Below are 20,628 nucleotides of genomic sequence, written 5' to 3' on the forward strand. Positions count from 1 at the left end.
CTGGGATTTGGGCATGCCCAGGTTTGCGGCTAGACTGTGGGCCATTTGTTTGAGTTGCTTTGCGTGGGAGGAGAAGCTTACACAAAGGAGCAGAGAGAAAAATAGAGGATGACAGGGTCTGTCTCAGATATAGGCCCTTTTTCCTGAGCCCCTGGATCCACGACTGAACCTGAGAAAAGGACCTGAAGGAACTCTCCAGATGGCTTTTGCACCTGAAGCTCCTCTGCCTGGAACTCTAGCACTAACTCCCTCTGCCTCAGTCTTCAGAATGATGTTCATTTTGGTTCCTCGGAGAGGCCTCCAAGACCTCCCAAATGGGCCCAACCTTGTGTTATAATCTGTCCCATCACCATGTTCTTCTCCTTTCTAGCACTCAACACACTGCAATTTGATCTCTTACTGTAATTCTGTCTGTCTCCCCTACTGCACAAGACAGTAGGAACTATACCTACATTGGCTCACCATCACAGCACCAATGCCTATCACGGTGTTTAGCATATAATGGGTGTTCAACAGATGTGTACTGAATGAGGAAAATCATGACTGAGACATGGAGAAATAAGCACCCCAATGTTCTGGTGTCCAGGTGATCAGGTGGAACCCCAAGTGGCCAAGAGAGGTGGTCACCACACTTCATCATGGGACACAATACTCCCACATGGCAGGGTTTGACCAACTGGGTAGCACTGAAAGCTACCCTTAGCACCCACGCTTTCAGTACTCTCATGGCAGCTACCAGCAGCAGGGACAGCACCTTCCTGAATGGAGGACAATGACCAAGAAAGCCCAAAGAGGAGGGAAAGTGGATGAAAGAAGCCTCACGGTGACAGCAACAAACAGATTAGTTGATGAACTCACACGACATTTGTCATGATGACACCTATCACAAGCAGGCAGGAATGCTGAAAAACACTGGAGATTCTGTGAGAGTTGGGGGAGAGGGGGAGGGAAATACATTTTTTGTTGTCACTGCTGAAATACACACAGGCTGAGAAGGCTCGGAGGGGGGAGGGAGTGGCGGCCGTGCTGAGGAGACAAGCTATGTAACCTATAGTCAGTACCATATATTTCAGTATTAAATTATTCCGTAATTATCACAGTGCCTATGTCTTATCTCCCACCTCAACATTTACTACCTGAATGCACGGCCACTGCTTTATATGTTTCCTTTATATATGTCACAATTCCTAACCCAGTCCTGGGCTCACAATTAGCATTCAGCTCATAAGGATTTAAATTAACTATTTTGAATCCTGCCTTCTGGATATTCACTTGCAAAATCCCATCAGATATATGCCTAGGAACGTCTGGGTGGCTCAGTCGGTTAAGTATCTGCCTTGGGCTCAGGTCATGATCCCAGGGTCCTGGGATCAAGTCCCGCATCCGGCTCCCTGCTCAGCGGGGAGCCTGCTTCTCCCTCTGCCTACCGCCGCCTTGCTTGTGCTCTCTCTATCTCTCTAACAAATAAATTTAAAAATCTTTAAAAAAAAGATATATGCCTAAGTAAGTATATAATATCCAATATGCTTAAAAGCAGAACAAACAATGCAAACATTTATTAAGAACTTAGAATAAACCCAACCTAGGCTAAGTCGTTTCACTTGAAGTAAGAACTGTTTGTTTTTTCTTGTTGTTTTTCTTTTGACAGATTAAACAGATTAGGAAACTGAAATGCTTCAGGGACAAGATTTGACAGTCATGAGACATCAGCACTGAGTTCTGAAACCAGGGCTTCTGAGTCCAGAACCAAAGAACTGGACACATAATCGAATTGCTGGCCTCTGGAACTAACTCTAAATGAACTGTACCCAGATAGCTTTGATACTCAAAAAATTATTTTCCTTACTTCATAAATGTTATTTAAGTGCCTCACAAGGCAAACCAGCCAGCTTCTGTGATGAGGAAAGCGTTGCCCGCATTGTAAACGTGAGTCATTTCACTTCAAGAACTCTTAGAAAACCCAAGTTGGGCACCTCTCTTCCTTTCTCTACCACAAATCAAAAAACATAAAAATACAGTTTAAAAGCTCAATAATTTATGAAAATGTTCAAATGAAAAGGGTTAAGCTCTTAATGTGTAATTTAATACAATGTTTAACCACTTTGGGCTTTCAACATTGACCTGTTAACCAACAAACTATTCATTTACTCCCACTAATGACTTTGACTCATAATTGTATTTCCTACAAATTATTGTCCAAGCATTTCGGTGCCATTCATCTGTAATTGCACGGTCCCAGAGAACCATCTTACCAAATGGGCATGGAGAGAAAGAAAATAATCTTTGTGGGTTAACACACTTTAAAATCACTAATTACCCTCTGTTTATTTTGTAGGACTTCAATCTTTATTCCAAGTGAGTAACTGCCAAGACCTTCCCAAATCACTGGGGGTGGGGAGGTAGTGAAGGATGAGGAGAGGAAAGAGAGGGAGAGAGAGTGAGGGGAGGGGAGAAAGGAAAGGAAGAATCATTTCATTAAAATAATATTCACATCAGAATAGAAAGATAAAGGAACTCACAAAAGAACCAGAAATATTTTTCTGAAATACATGCAAATGATTTCCCCCTATTTCTGCATGCAACTTCACATTATGCATAGCAAAACGATGAATGCTGCCGTGTGTGTGTGTGTGTGTGTGTGTGTAGATGGATATTTCTCATGCCCTGGAAAGACAGACATGAAGAAAACAGAGTCCCTGTCTGCCAGAGTCCATGACCAGTACCAGAAATGGACAAAAATCACAGATGTACAGTGTTAAGTGTTAAGACAGAGGGACATCCGGGGTCTACTGCTGTACAAACATGGAGCACCAAGCTCACACAAAAGGAGGAGTTGTTTCTGGGATTGCTTCCCAGAAGAGGTGATGACTGATCTGGGTCTTTAAGAATAAGTCCTAGTGGGCCAGATGACAAACCAGGCAGGGCACTCCAGGCAAAGGCAATGATATATACAATGGTGTGGGCCAACGTGACACATTCGAATAGCTGCTATATGCAGCATGGGCAGAATGCACATACACAGAAGGGGGCTTGCTGATAGAGTGAGAGTGTACCTGGGAAGGCGAGCAAGACCCACTCAGAAAGGGACTCCCAGGCCCTCCCAAAGAACTAAGAGTTTATCCCAAAAGTAGCCACCAAAGGAATACTTGAGATGGTAACAACGAAATCACACTTTTGTGAGACCAGTGATATTTTAAGACCATGAGTATACAAATCAAATTGAGGAGAGAGAATCCTTAGTGAGAAAATGTACTCACTGCATATTTGGGAGAATGAGAAAAAACCTGAGTCAAGTCCTAAGATGAGCAAGAGCCAGCCAGGGCGCAAGAGGGAGCTCTATGTGTTCCAGGAACAAAATGGAGATAGGAGGTTCGGGAGAAGACAAATGAGATGGCACGGTGTGACTGGGCAAGATGGTGCAGGACCTTGTTGGAGTGTTTTCAAGAACTTAAATCTAACTTAAAATAATTCCGTGATCAAATTTCTGTTTTTACAGGTCACTCTGGCTGTTGAGTGAAGGGAAGGGAAGGGAAGGGAAGGGAAGGGAAGGGAAGGGAAGGGAAGGGAAGGGAAGGGAAAGTAAGAAGTCTATGTAGCAGGCTGCTGCAGTAAATGGAGAAGGATGAGTGCAGTGGTTCAGACAAGAAGTTCAGGAAGTTTGACTAAGGGTTAGGCAATGCATCTGGAGACTATAAAAATTTGAGATCTCTTTTGGAGAACCAAGAGGACTGGATGATTGGATCTAGAGGTAAAGGAGAAGATGCCAATAATACCTCATAGCCCCATAGCAGAAGCAAGTTGGTAGATAAACAGGGGCATCTGGGAAAGAAAATGAAGAGTCCATTGAATAAACATTTATTGAGCACCTACTATGCTATGTCCCATGTGCTCTTCTAGCCACTGGGAATATAATAGTAAGCAAAACAGTCAAAAATCCCTGCCCTCATGTAGTTTATATTCTAGTGGCATTCGCTTTTAGACATACCACACTTTAGATGACCATTTTAGGCAGGTTACATTTTAGATATTAAAGAGACTATCCAAGTGAAAAGTCTGGAGCTCAGAAAAGATGTCTGAGGTTAGATAAATAAATATATAAACAGATGTTAATCCGTGGAAATTAGTGATATTGCTTGGGAGAAAGTATATAGTTATAAATGAAGACTATCCAAGCCTGAGCCCATGGGAACATTGTCATTCCAAAATTGAGTAGATGAGGAGAAACCTAAAAGGAGCAGTAGAAGGAAGAAAACCAAAAGATGAAGATAACACACTTGCCAATAACTAAACAAAACAATGCAGAAACTCATTCCTCCCCATCTCCTTACTCTGTTACTATTTTTAGGGTCTGGGCACCCCTCCCAGTGTCTCTTGTCCTTGAGTCCTATTCCCCACTGTTCATCTCTCTTCCTGCAGAGTAGCAGGATATGAGCTTTGAGGGGAAAGGATGAAGAGAAAACCCGGCCCTTCTACCATTTCTCATTTCTCCCTTCTTCCTGCTAGCTCCTGGCCCAAATTCTCTAGTCATATAATATCTCCAACAACAGGAGGAGGTGATGAGTAACCAGAGAAACTGGGGAAGGCTGACTATGACTTGTGATTCCACCTTGCATCTGAACTGGTTCTCTCTACTCCCAGAAACCACACTGTGCCAGAAGTCTGCTTCTGGGCCACAGAAGCCACTCTGAGGGCAGAGGGACTGAGAGCACCCTCTGTTACTAGTACTCAATAAGAAAAGAATTAAGATAGTAGAGCCCCAATGGAGAGAGATGTGTCCCCAGTATCCCACAGTGGAAATGGACTTACTTTCCCACACAATTAGTCTTATATTCAGTGGTCAACTGCTATACTCCCACTAGCATTAGACAGCAAGGAGATTTCGGTGAAATTGGCCTTTGAGAGCTCACCTGGATCCTTAACCACAAGGTTATCCTCATTTCTTTGAGAAAAATGCATCCTAAGTTCCAGACAACCATCTCACAAAGAGAACTCTTTGAACTCAAACCATTTGTGAATTGGAGGCGATCCAATTTACTGTGCTTCAGAAGAAGAGACTGTGACATTAACATTAATAGAAGATTATCTAGCAGACCAAAGAGATGGAATGGGGCATTTTTCATGTACCATTTCCCTCTGCCCTTGAGAACCACTTGCTGTGATATCTCTGCTGGTTGAAGACAAAACCTGGCCCAAGAATCCTGCATGAGCTCAGCTCTGTGTCTGTACTGGGAGCCTTTGGCATCATTACTGGTTAATCTCTGGTGATATTGACGGAGCAGGGAACATGTGCCTGTAGGAAGAAGAAGGCTCAATGGAGCAATCCTCTAAATGTGCAGATCAGCTGACTGCATCCACAGCTGAGCAGGAAACATTTCTATACTGTGATGAAAGGGAATTGGGCATAGTCTGTTCCCAATGCTGAGAAGTCTACCATTTTGTTGGCACAGGGGTTTAGACTGAGGCTAACCAAGGTTATTTGGATGGTGCAGTGAGCCATGCTTTGATCGAAGGTCTTTTCTAAGGCATAAAAGAAAAGCTAACCTGGTTTCTACTCAATCTGAGCTTTACTATTGCTACTGTGATTAAAAATAAGTGAGAAGAATATAAAGATAAAACTCAACATACCCAGGAAATAGTGAATTGTAAAATATGTGGAAACATCTGTAACACTGTTCCTAGATCCTTCAAGGATTTCAGGCCAATTAAACAAGTGGCGGGCGCCTGGGTGGCTCAGTTGGTTAAGCGACTGCCTTCGGCTCAGGTCATGATCCTGGAGTCCCGGGATCGAGTCCCGCATCGGGCTCCCTGCTCAGCGGGGAGTCTGCTTCTCCCTCTGACCTTCCCCCTTCTCATGCTCTCTCTATCTCATTCTCTCTCTCAAATAAATAAATAAAAATCTTTAAAAAAAAATGGCATTCTTAGATCCTATAGAACTGTACTGGCCAGTCCTTTACTCAGAGGGGCAAAATCCTATTGGTCAGAGCAAAAGGCTTCTATAGCATGTCTTTAATTCCCACTCCTATTCATTGTCCAAAAAATTTATAAAACTTCAGGTATATTTCAGACCAGATAGATAGTATTTTTTATAATCATTGCTACAGTTTATGGTTTGGAGTGGAGGCAGCAATGAGGAAAAAAGGGCTAATTTTTAATAGCATAATTTCTTTTTAGAAAAGCAATTGATACTGTTTAATATAAAAATATAGAGAAGCTAAAAGAAGATAATAAAAGCATCCACAATCTTACTGCAACAGTTTAATAAATATCTTTTCTTTCCTATCCCTTCTATCCTATGTTCACAAATTGACAAAATTTCACATATAAATAATTAATACTATACACACTATAGAATGATGTTATAATTTTTGACATACCATTTTTGTAAATTCTCTTTACTTAACATAGTAAATATTGATATATTAATATATTCTCTTTACTTAATCCTATACTTAATGATAGCTGTATTATATATTATTTAACTCATAATGGTATCATAGTATCCCATTTAAAAGATGTGTATTTTATACAGTAATCCTTTATTTCTTCATACTCCATTTTTTCCCAATATTTTGCTCTCATGAACAATGCAGACATGGACATTCTTGAGCACAGTTTTTATGCATGCTCACGGTTACCTCCTTAGAGCAAACTCCTAAAAGTGGCATTGCTATATCGAAGCATATACCTACTTTTAAGCCTATTGATATAATTACCAAATTGTCTTACAGGAAGACTCACAACTTCTACATCCACTAGCAGCACATACGAGTGTCAGTTCCTCAGACTTTCTACTACTTTTTTTTGGTCTTGGTCAATTTGATTGTTAAGGGAAAAAAAAAAAACACTTCTGTTTTAATTTGCATTTCTTTGATTACCAATAAGAAGAAGGTAGAAGAAAACTCATAAAAACAAAAAAGAATCTCTTTTCTGTCAACGTAGGACAAACCTGAGCCCCCTCCTCATGTACTCAGATTAACTGGATATTTAATTCATGATACAGATATGCCTATTCACATTCTTTGCCAGATTTTAAATTTGTTGGGTGGGGGGATGGGGAGGCTGGGTGATGGACATTGGGGAGGGTATGTACTATGGTGAGCGCTGTGAATTGTGTAAGACTGATGAATCACAGACCTGTACCCCTGAAACAAATAATATATTATATATTAATAAAAAAAATTTTTTAAAGACATTAATTTGTATCTATATCAGATAAGAATTTGGCATGTGATAAAGGTAATATTTAAAATTTTAAGGAAATGTTGCTGTATTAGCTTCCTATGCTGCTGTAACAAATAACTACCACATTACTGTCTTAAAACAACACAAATGTATTACTTCATAGTTCTGAAGGTTGGAATTCCAAAAGTGGTTTCACTGAGCTAAAATCAAGGTGTAGGCAGGATTGTTTCCTTTTGGAGACTCTGAGGAAGGAAAATCTGTTTCCCTGCCTTTCTCTGCTGCTAATGGCCACCTTGTATTCCTTGGCTTGTGGGCTCTTCTGTCTTCATGGTGCATCCCTACTATCTCTGTTTTTTTCAATCCCATCCTCTTCTTTTTTTGCATGACTCCTCCTGCATCCCTCTGATAAAGACTATGGTACTTACATTAAGCCCATCCAGGAAATCCATGATAATCTCTCCATTTCAAGATCTTTAACTTAATCACATCTGCAAAGTTCCTTTTGCCAAATAAGGCAAACTTCATGGGTTCCAGGAATTGCGACATGAACATATTCTGGGCCATTTTTCAGCCTATCACAACTGCACTGTTGAATAAATAGTATCGAGAAAACGTACTAGCTATTTGAAGAAAAAATTAGGTAATTGACTTAAACACTGTATCAAAATAAATTCTAGATGGATTAAAGCAGGTGTTGGCAAAATTTTTCTGTAAAGAACAGGATAGTAAATTGTTTTGGGTTTGGGGGCCAGATGGTCCGTGTTACCACTGCAGCATGACACGGCCATAGATAATACCTAAACACATGGATGGGCATGGCTGTGTGTAATATAATTTTGCTTACAAAAACAGGCAATGGGCCGGATTTAGCCCATGGGCCATACTTTGCCAACCCTGGATTAAAGACACTAATGTGGAAAAATAAATAAAAGCACCAGGAAACAAATAGGTAAATTTTTATATGTCTATATAGGAAAGGGTTTTCTGGGGTGCCTGGGTGGCTCAGTCAGTTAAGTGTCAGACTCTTGATTTTGGCTCAGGTCATGATCTCAGGGTTGTGAGATCCAGCCCTCTGTCCAGCTCACACTGGGTGTGGAGGCTGCTTAAGATTCTCTCTCTCTCTCTTAAAAAGAAAAAAAAAGGAAAGAGTTTTCTAAGTGTGAAAACAAAGGCAGAAATCATAAAAAAAATACTTGTAAACTTGCTATTATACAGGCCAGAAAATGCCATAAAAATATTGAAGGTAAATAACTAGGAAAGAAACAGGTTCTTTATGCCCCTATCAAGAATATTACAAAGGGGGAGGGAGAATATTACAAAGGGAGCCAAAAGGGGTACAAGGCCCACCTGGAATCCCAAAATAACCTGAAAAATTAAAATTGAGAAGATTGTTCTGGAAACCTGAAAGGAGTATCTTCAGTTTGTCTTTCTGCCACAGGTGAACACCAGCCATGTGTATGCAAAATAGAAGTGAGCCATGGGTGTCTTAAGTGTATGAAAAGGATGGAATGAGTGTTACCATCCTGTCTGGGCACGGTTTCATAATCTGTAAGATGAAAGTAATAATTCCAGTCTTCGCTACTTCACAGAGTTGTGAGAGTTAAATGAGAGGAAAGAATGGGAAGTGGTTTTGAAAATTATAAAGCACCAGGATCTAGGTAAAATCCAATTTTAACAAATACTGAATATAATGTCCAATTCAATGATACTCTTCCTCCATGACCAGGCTGAAAGCAATACTATTAATAGTACTGCTTTGATGATATATATGGAAGAATTCTCTTTGAAGGAAAAATCACAAGCTCCAGCCCATGTAACAGTCCACTTACTTAGCAACATTGAATTTCTTTTGATACTAAAAAATGTAAAAAATGTCAAGTCAAGACTATTATTAACCATTTGATAAACTAAAAGAAGGTTACCAAGACTGGAACACTGCAGTGAGGCAGGGACGAGTAAGAGGGGGCTGGAAAACATGGCAGAAGGAGTAGGCAGGAACTGCATCAGGTAGAACATTGTAATCATGTTAGAAATCTTGGGACTTCAGATCAGAAAGCACTGGAGAGCTTTGAGCTGCAGCATGATATAAAGAGTTCTGTGTTTTTAAAAGATCACCTTGGCTCCAGGGTAAATAATGACCTGGAGAGTGACAAAAATGGCAACTAACAGAAAGTTTAAACAGTAGTCTGGGCACAAGTTGGTGGTATCATGAAGGAAGGTGATAGTAATGGGGGTGAAAAGAAGTAAATGGGTTCAAAAGTTATCCAAGAATTAAAATCAGGACTTGATGATGGACACAATATGGGAAATGATAGAAAAGGAGAAATCAAGAATGACAACCAGGTGATGGATTACTAGAAAACAGTAAATACCATTCCAGCCTTCTTAGAATAATAATGAGGCAGCTTCATCAAATCAAAACTGTAGGTATATGATAACAATGAAAATAACTAACATCTACTGAATAGTTGCTTGATGTTTGTCCTTGTGCTAAGTGCTTTACATGTTTTAGTTCATTTAAACCACATAGCAGCACCATGAGAAATGTTTTTGTTTTAATTTTATTTGGCAGACAGGGGATTGGCAGAGCCACCTGGGGCTTCATTTTTCCAAAATTGGGTTGGCTTTTAGTTGGAGGCATGGGCAAAGGGGTGTACCCAGGACAGTAGACACCCCCCAAGGGTAGGATAAGAACTGGGGCTGAGCCTTAGGTGGGTTCTTTGTTCCCAGTGCTCCCCTGCACAGCTCCCTCCCCCAAAGGCTCTATGGCAGACACAAGAGTGGGGAGGCTGGGAGGGACCACAGTGGTTGTTCACTTGGACAGGACAGCAGAAGACTCAGACACCAGCCTCCCATCACAGGTCTCAATCTTCTTCACAACTACAGCCTTAAAGGAGCTGCCCTGGCTGAAGGCACTGGAGTCCCTGCGAGAGTCAAAGCTCAACTGAAAGAAGCTCAGGCCATAGTTGAGGTCAGGGCTTGTGAGCCTCCCATAGGCCGAGCTCAGGCCACCTGAGTAGCCGCTGGTGGTCTTAGTATGGATACTCATGTTCTGTATCCCAGACTCCAGCCAGCTCTCTTCACCCTCCAGCAGCTTGCAGTAGGTGGTTATCTCAATGACCAGGGCCAGCTTGATATTCATGAGCTCTCGGTACTCATGCAGTTGCCGTGCCAGTTTCTGCTTGGCTCACGGGGGAGCGGCCTCCAGCTCACCTACCTTGGCATTGGTATCCTTAATGGCCAGCTCCCTGTGCTCTCAGCATCAGCTATGGTGACCTCCAGGGAAGCCCTCTGGCTTTTGAGGCCCCTGAGCTCCAGCCTAATGTTGGCTGATGTTCTGGTTCATATCAGAAATCTCCATCTTCTGAATGGATAAAGAAGATGTGGTATAGATATACAATGGAATATTATGCAGCCATCAAAAGGAATGAAATCTTGCATTTGCAACGACATGGATGGAACTGGAGGGTATTATGCGGAGCGAAATAAGTCAATCAGAGAAAGACATGTACCATATGATCTCACTGATATGAGGAATTCTTAATCTCAGGAAACAAACTGAGGGTTGCTGGTGTGGTGGGGGGTGAGAGGGATAGGGTGGCTGGGTGATAGACATTGGGGAGGGTATGTGCTATGTGAGCGCTGTGAATTCTGTAAGACTGTTGAATCACAGACCTGTACCTCTGAAACAAATAATACATTATATGTTAAAAAAAAAAAAAAAGAAAAAGAAGATAGCAGGAAGGGAAAAATGAAGGGGGGGAAATTGGAGGGGGAGACGAACCATGAGAGACTATGGACTCTGAGAAACAAACTGAGGGTTCTAGAGGGGAGGAGGGTGGGAGGATGGGGTAGCTTGGTGATAGATATTAAAGAAGGCATGTACTGAATGGAGCACTGGGTGTTATATGCAAGCAATGAATCATGGAACACTACATCAAAAACTAATGATATAATGTATGGTGATTAACATAATAAAAAAAAAAAACTCCATCTTCATGTGTGAGAGGTCATGCTTCCCATCCAATGTCTGCAGCTCCTTGTACTTGATCTGGTACATGGTCTTGGTCTCAGCCTGGCTGCAGTTGGTGATTTCCTTGTAGTGGGCCTTGACCTTGGCGATAATGCCATCCAGGTCCAGGGAGTGGCTATTGTCCATGAACAGCACCACGGACGTGTCCGAGATCTGGGACTGCAGCTCACGGATCTCCTTTTCATACAGCTGCCTTAAGAAGCTGATCTCACCAGTCAGCCCTTCCAGGAGGAACTCCAGCTCTACCATGTTCATGTAAACTTTGTCCATATCCTTCTTGATGAGGACAAATTCATTCTCCATGTCTGCATGCCCTTTGATCTCCTCCTGTTTATTCTTAAAGTCCCCCACTAGCCGCTGCATGTTGCCATGCTCCACCTCCAGCTTCAGCTTCTCCTGGGCTACCGTGTGTCTGGCTGCCGCCGAGGGTTGTTGATATAACTCTTGAATGTGTTGCCCATGTTGCTCCAAGCAGGTTTCTGCTGCTGCAGGAGGCTTCACCTGGACTCCAGAATTTTGTTCTGCCACTCCAGGTACCACAACTTGTCAATGAAAGAGGCAAACTTGTTGTTGAGGGTCTGGATCTGCTCCTTCTCCTGGGTGTGCACAGCCTGGATGTTGGGGTCCACCTCCAGCTTAAGGGGGCTCAGCAGGCTCTGGTTCAGTGAGACAGCTATGATTCCCCTCATACCCCTGGCCCTGTCATAGCCTCCAACCACACTCATGCTGGTGCCCAGGCCACCCCGGAACCTGCTACCCACCCAGGAGAAGATGGAGAAGCTGATGCGTGCACCAGGAGCTCTCATGTAGGAGCGGCTACTGAAGGCCCCGGGGCTGGAGGTGGACATCTTGTAGGACTTCTGGGTCACCTGGATGACATGGTAGAGGCTGGAGTGGAGGCTGGGGTGGAGGAGAGTAGGCTGAACCTAACAGAGGTTCATGAAGGAGCCAAGAAGCTGTTTCTAGGTCAAAATGTTTCAGAATCATCTCTAGTTTATAGATATAGAAACTGCAACATTGAGGAATTGACTTTTTCAAGTTCCACCAGATAATCAGTGGTAGAGATAGTATTTGGACCCAAACAGTCTACTTCCAGAGCCTAAACTCCTGACATTCATCAAGAGAAAGATGAGTGAGTGAGTGCTCTATAACTGAGTCAGGACAAGATCATCTGGAGAAGATGGAGAATGTCAGTGAAAATTCTCATGTGCTAGCAGGAGAAAGTAAACTATAGAAATCTTGAAAGAAAGAAATGGATCATAGAGCTAGCTATTTCCCCTTGGGAAGTTATGTGTCAAGACAGGAGCCTTGCTAGCTCCCTGGATTATGTGTCCAATGATAGAGAGTCAGTTATAGAAAATGGGATCCATTTTAGTGACTGTGATGGTAAACTGTATATGTCAACCTGACTGGGCTAAGGCCAAAGACAACTGGCCAAACATTATTTTGGTGTGTCTGTGAAGATGTTTCTGGATGAGACTAACATCTGAATCCATGGACTAAGTAAAGCTGATTGCCCTCCCTAATGAGGATGGGCCTCATCCAATCCATCAAAGACCCGAATAGTACCAATAGTACAAAAAAAGGCTAAGTGAGAGGGAACCCCTGCCCAACTGCTGAGCTGAGACATTGGTCTTTTCCAGCCTTCAAATTTGGACTGAAACACTGGCTCTTCTTGGGTTTCAAACCTGCTGGCTTTTGGACTGCAACTTATAGCATTTGTTCTCTAGTTCTCAGGCCTTTGGACTCAAACTAGAACTATATACATCAGCTCTCCTGGATCTCCAGCTTGACTGACTTTGGATCTTGGGACTTCTCAGCCTCTATAATCACATGAGTCAATTCCTTATAATAAATCTTATTATAATCCACAATATTAGGGTTCTCAGGATAAATAGAATATGACCTATCTATCTATCTATCTATCTTCCTGTTGATAGGATGAAGTAGTGAAAATAATACCTAAGGCCTTAAATTTCCTATCTAAATCCTTATGGTTCCAAAGTTTTCTCTAAATTTTTTTTATAATGTTATTCATGAATGAATAAGTCACTGTGTTAGCCAGTGTTCTCCAGATAAATAGAACCAATATGATATACGTATGTATGAAAAAAGTTTAGAACTATAGGGGTTTACATAGGAAATTTAAGGCCTTAGGTATTATTTTCAGTACTTCATTTTATTAACAATTGGGATTTTAGAAGGAAGTAGCTCACAGTTTGAAAAAAATCTATTGTTCTAAATTGAAAAATATCTTCCCAATTTATCTTTGTGTGGTCTAAATATTCTACACAGCTCTCTTCCCTCCTCCCCCTTAAGTCCCCCAAAGAGGTTGCTATTGATCAATCATTTCTAGAGTATACATAGCACAGCCCTAGGGAATGGAAAATTCACCAGGCCAAACAAAGGGGAGTTTCTGCTTTTACCCTCTTTTCCCTCACAGCGATAGGGAAAAGGTTCAGGAGGCAGCTCCTTCAAATCTGCCCCCAATCTAGAAAAGCCTAAAGTAGATAGGCCAGACAGGCTCTCTCCTGAGCAGTGAGGCAAGTCTGCTCTCTTCTCTTTTTGAACTCACTGGCTACACTGGACTTACCTTTTGTTAATCAGCAAAGCCCCAGTGTCTTTTTTTTTTTTTTTAAGATTTTATTTATTTATTTGAGAGAGAGAATGAGAGAGAGCACATGAGAGAGGTTAGGGTCAGAGGAAGAAGCAGACTCCCTGCCAAGCAGGGAGCCCAATGCGGGACTCGATCCAGGGACTCCAGGATCATGACCTGAGCCGAAGGCAGTCGCTTAACCAACTGAGTCACCCAGGCGCCCCACCCCCAGTGTCTTATATGGCCTTAGAAGTAAAGAAGGAAAGCAAGCTTGTTGCCCATCCCCTTCTACCTTAGTCAAGAAGAATTAGTCACATGATATATCATTGCTCACTAGAGGTCCTCTTTTGGCTTAAGCCAAGTCCTAATACAGTTAAGCCTTGAACAACATGGGTTTGAACTGCATGGGTTCACTTATGCAGAATTTTTAGTCTACAGTACTATAAGTGTATTTTCTCCTTTATGATTTTCTGAATAACATTTTCTTTTCTCTATCTGACTTTATTGTAAGAACACAGTGTATAATACGTATATTATACAAAACATGTGTTAATTGACTGTTTATGTTATCGGTAAGGCTTCCTTTCAGTCAACAATAGGCTATTAGTAGTTAAGTTTTGGGGGGAGTCAAAAGTTATACACAGATGTTCAACTGTGCAAGGGATCAGTGCCCATAAGCCCCACATTGTTCAAGGGCCAACTATACTCAGGATTGATGGCTTTGCTGGCCATTGCCTTTCATGTACATATTTACACAAAAAAGTGACCAATCCAAATCAAAATTCATGTGGTCCTAGATCCCCTAACTGAAAACTATCTTAAAATCAATGTCATTCTTGAACCACGAGAGACGATGGACTCTGAAAAACAAACTGAGGGTTCTAGAGGGGAGGGGGGTGGGAGGATGGGTTAGCCTGGTGGTGGGTATTGAGGAGGGCACATTCTGCATGGAGCACAGGGTGTTATGCACAAACAATGAATCATGGAACACTACATCTAAAACTAATGATGTAATGTATGGGGATTAACATAAGAATAAAAGAATAAAAAAATAAAAAAAAAATCAATGTCATTCTTTTACTAACACTTTCTAGCCATTATCAAATCTAGAAAATATCACAATGCTATTATACATTTCTTAATTCTAAATTTTCAATTAATTGTGTTTCTATCAACTGTGGCTTTGGTTTTGCTTAGTGAAGTGACTTGTTAGTTGGGGTTTTTTTCAAGCCAAACTAAAGAAATCAGAATTTGCTTGCTATCCAGTAAAATCTTATTAATTTATAATTTCAAATTAGTAAAAGTAGTAAAAATGTGGCTTTGGTTTTGCTTAGTGAAGTGACTGGTTGGGTTGGGGGTTTTTTCCAAGCCAAACTAAAGAAATTGGAATTTATTTACTATCCAGGAAAATCTTTTTAATTTGTCATTTCAAATTAGTAAAAGTAGTAAAAATGTTAGATTGTCAAAGGTTTAAAAAGTAGACAAGCCATTGTTTTTACCTGTCCATTCTCTTATTCTGGTTAGATAACACATCTCTAATGTCAAACTATCCTCCCTCCACCTCAGACAATGTCATTCTGGGTGGTTGTCTACACACTTGCTCCCTCTTGGCCCAAAGAATACCACTTCTCTAGTCATAGTGGTTTTAGTGATAGGCTTCTGACCCAAACAGGGCCAAAGTTAATCCTGAGGATTTTGCTCAAGCTTTTCATTCAGTCGTTCACACAACATATATTTCTTGAAAGCCTACTATGAGTCCAAGCACTATTGTAGGTAATAGGGATGTTATAAACGAATTAAAAAAAAACAAAACAACAACAACAAAAAAAACAACAACAGGAAACTCCCCGTCATCATGATGTATACATTCCATTAAGGAAGTCTCTAGAACAAGTACAATAAATATGATAAATAAACTGTATATAGTACATTAGTGTTAAAAGCTAAAGGTGAAAAACAGAAGGAGAGATGTGAATGTTGATGGAGGGAAATGTTGGAATTTACTTAGGAGTCAAATAGCCATTGGAAAACAGTCACTCTTTCATCTGGACCTGCAGAGACCTGTTTCTACCTCCAGGAGAGGAGAGCTTGATTGAAAATGACACCAACCTGGGGAGCCTGGGTGGCACAGTCAGTTAAGTGTCCAACTCTCAGTTTTGGCTGAGATCATGATCTCAGGGGGCGTGAGATGGAGCCCCGCACTGGGCGTGGAGCCTGCTTAAGATTCTCTCTCTCCCTCTCCTTCTGCCTCTCCCCCTGTTCACATGCACATGCTCTCTCTCTCTCTCTCTCTCAAAAGAAAGAAAAGAAGGAAGGGAGAGAGGAAGGAAAGAGGGAGGGAGGGAAGGAAGGAAAGAGGGAGGGAGGAAGGAAGGGAAGAAGGAAGGAAGGAAGGAGAATGAAAGAAAGAAAGAAAGAAAGAGAAAGAAAAGAAAGGAAAGGAAAGGAAGGAAGGAAGGAAGGAAGGAAGGAAGGAAGGAAGGAAGGAAGGAAGGAAGGAAGGAAGGAAGGAAGGAAAGAAAGAGAAAGAAAGAAAGAAAGAAAGAAAGAAAGAAAGAAAGAAAGAAAGAAAGAAAGAAAGAAAGAAAGGGAAAGAAAGAAAATGAAAGACAACTCAAAGGAAAGCAGAGCCTAGAGTTGTGATGAAACAAAATCCTAACAACTTCATTGGAGCACCTGGACTCAGCTGTGCCTCAAGTTTTGTTTTTGGTTGTTTTGTTTTGTTTTTTTCAGTTATATGAGGCAATAAATACTCTTATTTTTTTTCTGAATTGGGTTTTCTGTCACTTGCAACCAAAAAAGATCTGACTAATGACAACACTTTCAGGTATATATAGAAACTTAAAGTATCTTACAATGTGTTTCTAAGTGGGGTTCTTGCTGTACTTGGATTATTGAATAGCTAGAACTCATTTCTAATTAGCAGTACGCATTTACATGTAAACACCTAAATTCCTAAAGACCTTAAAAACAGCAGGTTCACTTTAACGTGTTTAAACAAGTTCCTTAAAGTGTGGTTTATACTCTTAATCTAAGGACCTCTTTCGTATAGACTGTTCCAAGGTCACTCTTACCCAGATCAAGGAATTAGAGATTCTAAGTTATCTCAGTTAAAAAAATCAATTAGATTTTACCAGAAATATTTCTGCCATTGTGCATTGGGTAGTTGTATTTTGGACTTTTCTGAAGCATGACACAGAATAAAGAAAATTCTCACCTTACCTTTCGTTGGTGGTGTTGGTTATATTTTGAGAGACATGTATGTAGTTGAAGACCAATCCTCATCTGCTCTAAAGGGAGAACCAGTTATCCGTCACTGGCCATCCTACCATGCTAAGGGTTCCAAGTTAACTTGACTGCATAATGATGATCTGCTAAAACATACCAGCTGAACAGAACCCCAATGTTGTACTGAAGTTTGTTTGAATTTAAGATAATAGAAGGCAAAGAATAGGTGTTAAATTTTCCCCATCCTTCTTCCTCCATTTCTCCCCTCAATTTGATCTTACTTCCTTCCCATCCCTAAATCAAAATGAATCAGAGCAAAACACACACACACATAAACAAAAACACAAATATGAAAGGTTGCTTTCTCTTCAACCCAATATCTCTTGGGGCACCCTTTCATATGGGTGCAAATGTAACAAATTCTGAAGTAGGACTTCTACTCCCCCAAACCAACAAAGAAGGCCCAAGCAGGAAACAAAGAGATGATAAAGGCCTCACACTGTAAGTGAGCCATGAACCGTTAGGGAGCAGACATTTCCTTGGGGCTTACAAAAAGGAGACTAATCTGACTCTGCCATCTGAGCCATCCCTGGACAGACCCTACCTCAGGCTATATGAGCAACAAGAAGAGGACATTCAAAGGAATTCTCAGAAATGGGAGTGAGTCATCAGCCTGGTAAATGGGACATGGCCTTTTCCTCTCCTTCTCTTAGAGGGAAGTCTGAAGACACTTCTTTCCACTTAAAGAAAAAGGGCTTCAAAAGTACCAGGCATAGGGTTGCCAGCAAGAATAGGAGACTGGCTTCTTTTCCCCTGGTTGGATGTCTGCACATGCAGCATATTTGCTGGACTGCCCATGCCTATCTGAACAGGAGAAAGGATAATTAGAAAAAGAGAACTGAGCAGGAAAGGGGTGGTGAGTGGAACATCTTTGGTGTGCAAAGATTGGTAACTTTCTTCTGATCAAGTGGATTCTGGGGAAGGTAGCTTGCCTTGGGCCAGTATTCTGGTACTCCACCCAAAATGGCCCCTAAGGTGGTATTAAGGGCACTGCAAACCCAAAGGGGGAGGGGACTCCACCCTGAAAAACAGTGGGAAGGTCTCTTACAAGGCTCCAATGATCTTATATAGAAATCTTTGGAGAGAGAATCAACAGTTGACCAGTATTATCCAGAAAAGCAGCCACACCTAGCAGAGGATACAAGCACACAGTTCAGTAAAGCCTTCAGTGAGCCTTCTCACCTCACCTCTTCTTCCTGTCCCAGCACCAAGAAAATATAAGTAAAAAGGATGGATGGAAAAGCAAAGGAGCAGACTAAACCCCTGTCACTCCAAGTGCCTTAGGTCAGAGGCTCGAGAAGGAGAAAGGAGCATTACATGAGAAGGAGACTGAAGTTTTAAAGTGGATGAGTTCATAGGGGCACCTGGGTGGCTCAGTGGGTTAAGCATCCTCCTTCGGCTCAGGTCATGATCTCAGGATCCTGGGATCGAGTCCCACATCGGGCTCTCCGCTCAGTGGGGAGTCTGCTTCATCCTCTCACTCTCTCTCAAATGAATAAATAAATAAAATCTTTAAAAAAAATAAAGTGGATGAGTTGGAACTGGCCTTTTTTAATATCTTAAATCAACTGGCAATCTATGGTGCCCAAGATGGTGTTGTTAAAGGAAAGGAGGAAAAGATCCATCGGAATATGGATTAAGATAGTAATTAGAAGAAAATAAAGTCTGTTCTGAGTCAGATTTCTGTCTAGAAGGTTCAAGTCTCTCAAAGATCCCTAAAAAGGTACCTCTTCCATTTGCAAAGACCTACGGCCAATTTACACACCACACCAGCTCCAGATACCCACAAGATCTCAGGGAATAATTTGTGGTAAAAAGTGCTAGGGAAAGACAAGGAAACCCTTCAATATTGAGAAAATCCAAGATCCTTGAAAAGGAGGAAGAAAAACCATAGCATCTACAGTAGTCCCCCCTTATCTGTAGGGGATACATTCCAAGACCACCAGTGGATGCCTGAAACCACAGATAGTTCCAAACACTATGTATCCCGTGTTTTCTCCTATGTATATATACCTATGATAAAGTTTAATTTATAAATTAGGCACAATAAGAGATTAACAATAATAACTAATAATAAAATAAAACAATCATAATAATACACTGCAATAAAAGTTATGTGAATGTGGTCCCTCTCTCTCAAAATATCTTATTGTACTGTACTCACCCTTTTCTCCTTCTTGTGATGCTATGAGATGGTAACATCCCTAGGTGATGAGATGAAGTGAGGGGAATGGCATAGGCCTTGTGAAGGAGCATTAGGCTACTACTGGCCTTTTGAGGATACATCAGAAGTAGGATCATCTGCTTCCAGAGCTCTTTTCTTTGGTGGTGGAAAACTGGAGTCCACATGAAACCAGACATTTCAGTGGCCATGTAGATGTAACCAGTAAGGAGCAGGAGCATGAAGCCAATACATGCACAGAGACAGAGAAGACGTGAGAGACTGTGAGTCCTGACAGGACGGGGGCCCGGAGGCAGTCATCCCCCAGGCCCGTGGTCTTCCTGTCCACCTTGTGCTTGATAGAGAACTCACAAATCCTTTGTTCTAAGTTTGTTTGCCCTGGGTTTCTGTCCCTGAAAACCAAGCAATTTAAAAGGAATAAAGCTACACACAAAAATGCTATACCACTGCGATGGTTTATATTCCAGCCCAAAGGAATGAGAGACAAAAACGGGAAGACTGGTGGTCTAGAAGAAATAGGTAAGACTCAGGGGCAAGAGGAGATGTGACGGATGTAGAGGAGACCAAACTGGAAGTGGCTGGTCAGGTGACAAAAGAGCAGAGATATGAAAACCTATTGTTGGAGGAACTGTTCTAAGATGAAATAGGCTCTGGAAAGTTTCACCCTACATCAAAGAGCAGACGGTAGGAAAAGTCCCCGAGTTCTATCAGTCCTGGGGAAAGAAAGGATCAGAGAGGAGCCCTGAACTCCTCAAAAGGATCTACACACCACAGTTAAAAGGATGAGCTAGCAAACTGTGGGAAGAGCCAAGATGTCCATCGACAGATGAATGGATAAAGAAGATGTGGTATAGATATACAACAGAATATTATGCAGCCATCAAAAGGAATGAAATCTTGCCATTTGCAATAACGTTGATGGAACTGGAGGGTGTTATGCTGAGCGAAATAAGTCAATCAGAGAAAGACATGTACCATATGATCTCACTGATATGAGGAATTCTTAATCTCAGGAAACAAACTGAGGGTTGCTGGAGTGGTGGGGGGTGGGAGGGATGGGGTGGCTGGGTGATAGACATTGTGGGGGTATGTGCTATGGTGAGTGCTGTGAATTGTGCAAGACTGTTGAATCACAGATCTGTACCTCTGAAGCAAATAATACATTATATGTTAAAAAAAAAAAAAAAGAAGAAGAAGAAGAAGATAGTAGGAAGGAAAAAATGAAGGGGGGAGAAATCAGAGGGGGAGACGAACCATGAGAGACTATGGACCCTGAGAAACAAACTGAGGGTTCTAGAGGGGAAGGGGTGGGAGGATGGGTTAGCCTGGTGATGGGTATTAAAGAGG

At 41.6% G+C, this 20,628-nt stretch overlaps 1 protein-coding gene and 1 pseudogene across 1 annotated transcript in view; both read right to left on the minus strand.

The window, feature by feature from the left end:
• PKHD1 (PKHD1 ciliary IPT domain containing fibrocystin/polyductin) overlaps positions 1–20,628 on the minus strand; it is a 453,232-nt gene that overhangs the window by 273,158 nt on the left and 159,446 nt on the right. The window lies entirely within an intron of this gene.
• LOC123837798 (keratin, type II cytoskeletal 8-like) lies at positions 9,995–12,107 on the minus strand (annotated as a pseudogene).

This window comes from Mirounga angustirostris, unplaced genomic scaffold (genome assembly GCF_029215605.1).
Source record: "Mirounga angustirostris isolate CCGP_5_RB_7025 unplaced genomic scaffold, mMirAng1.0.hap1 SCAF_8, whole genome shotgun sequence".
NCBI classification, from domain to species: domain Eukaryota; kingdom Metazoa; phylum Chordata; class Mammalia; order Carnivora; family Phocidae; genus Mirounga; species Mirounga angustirostris.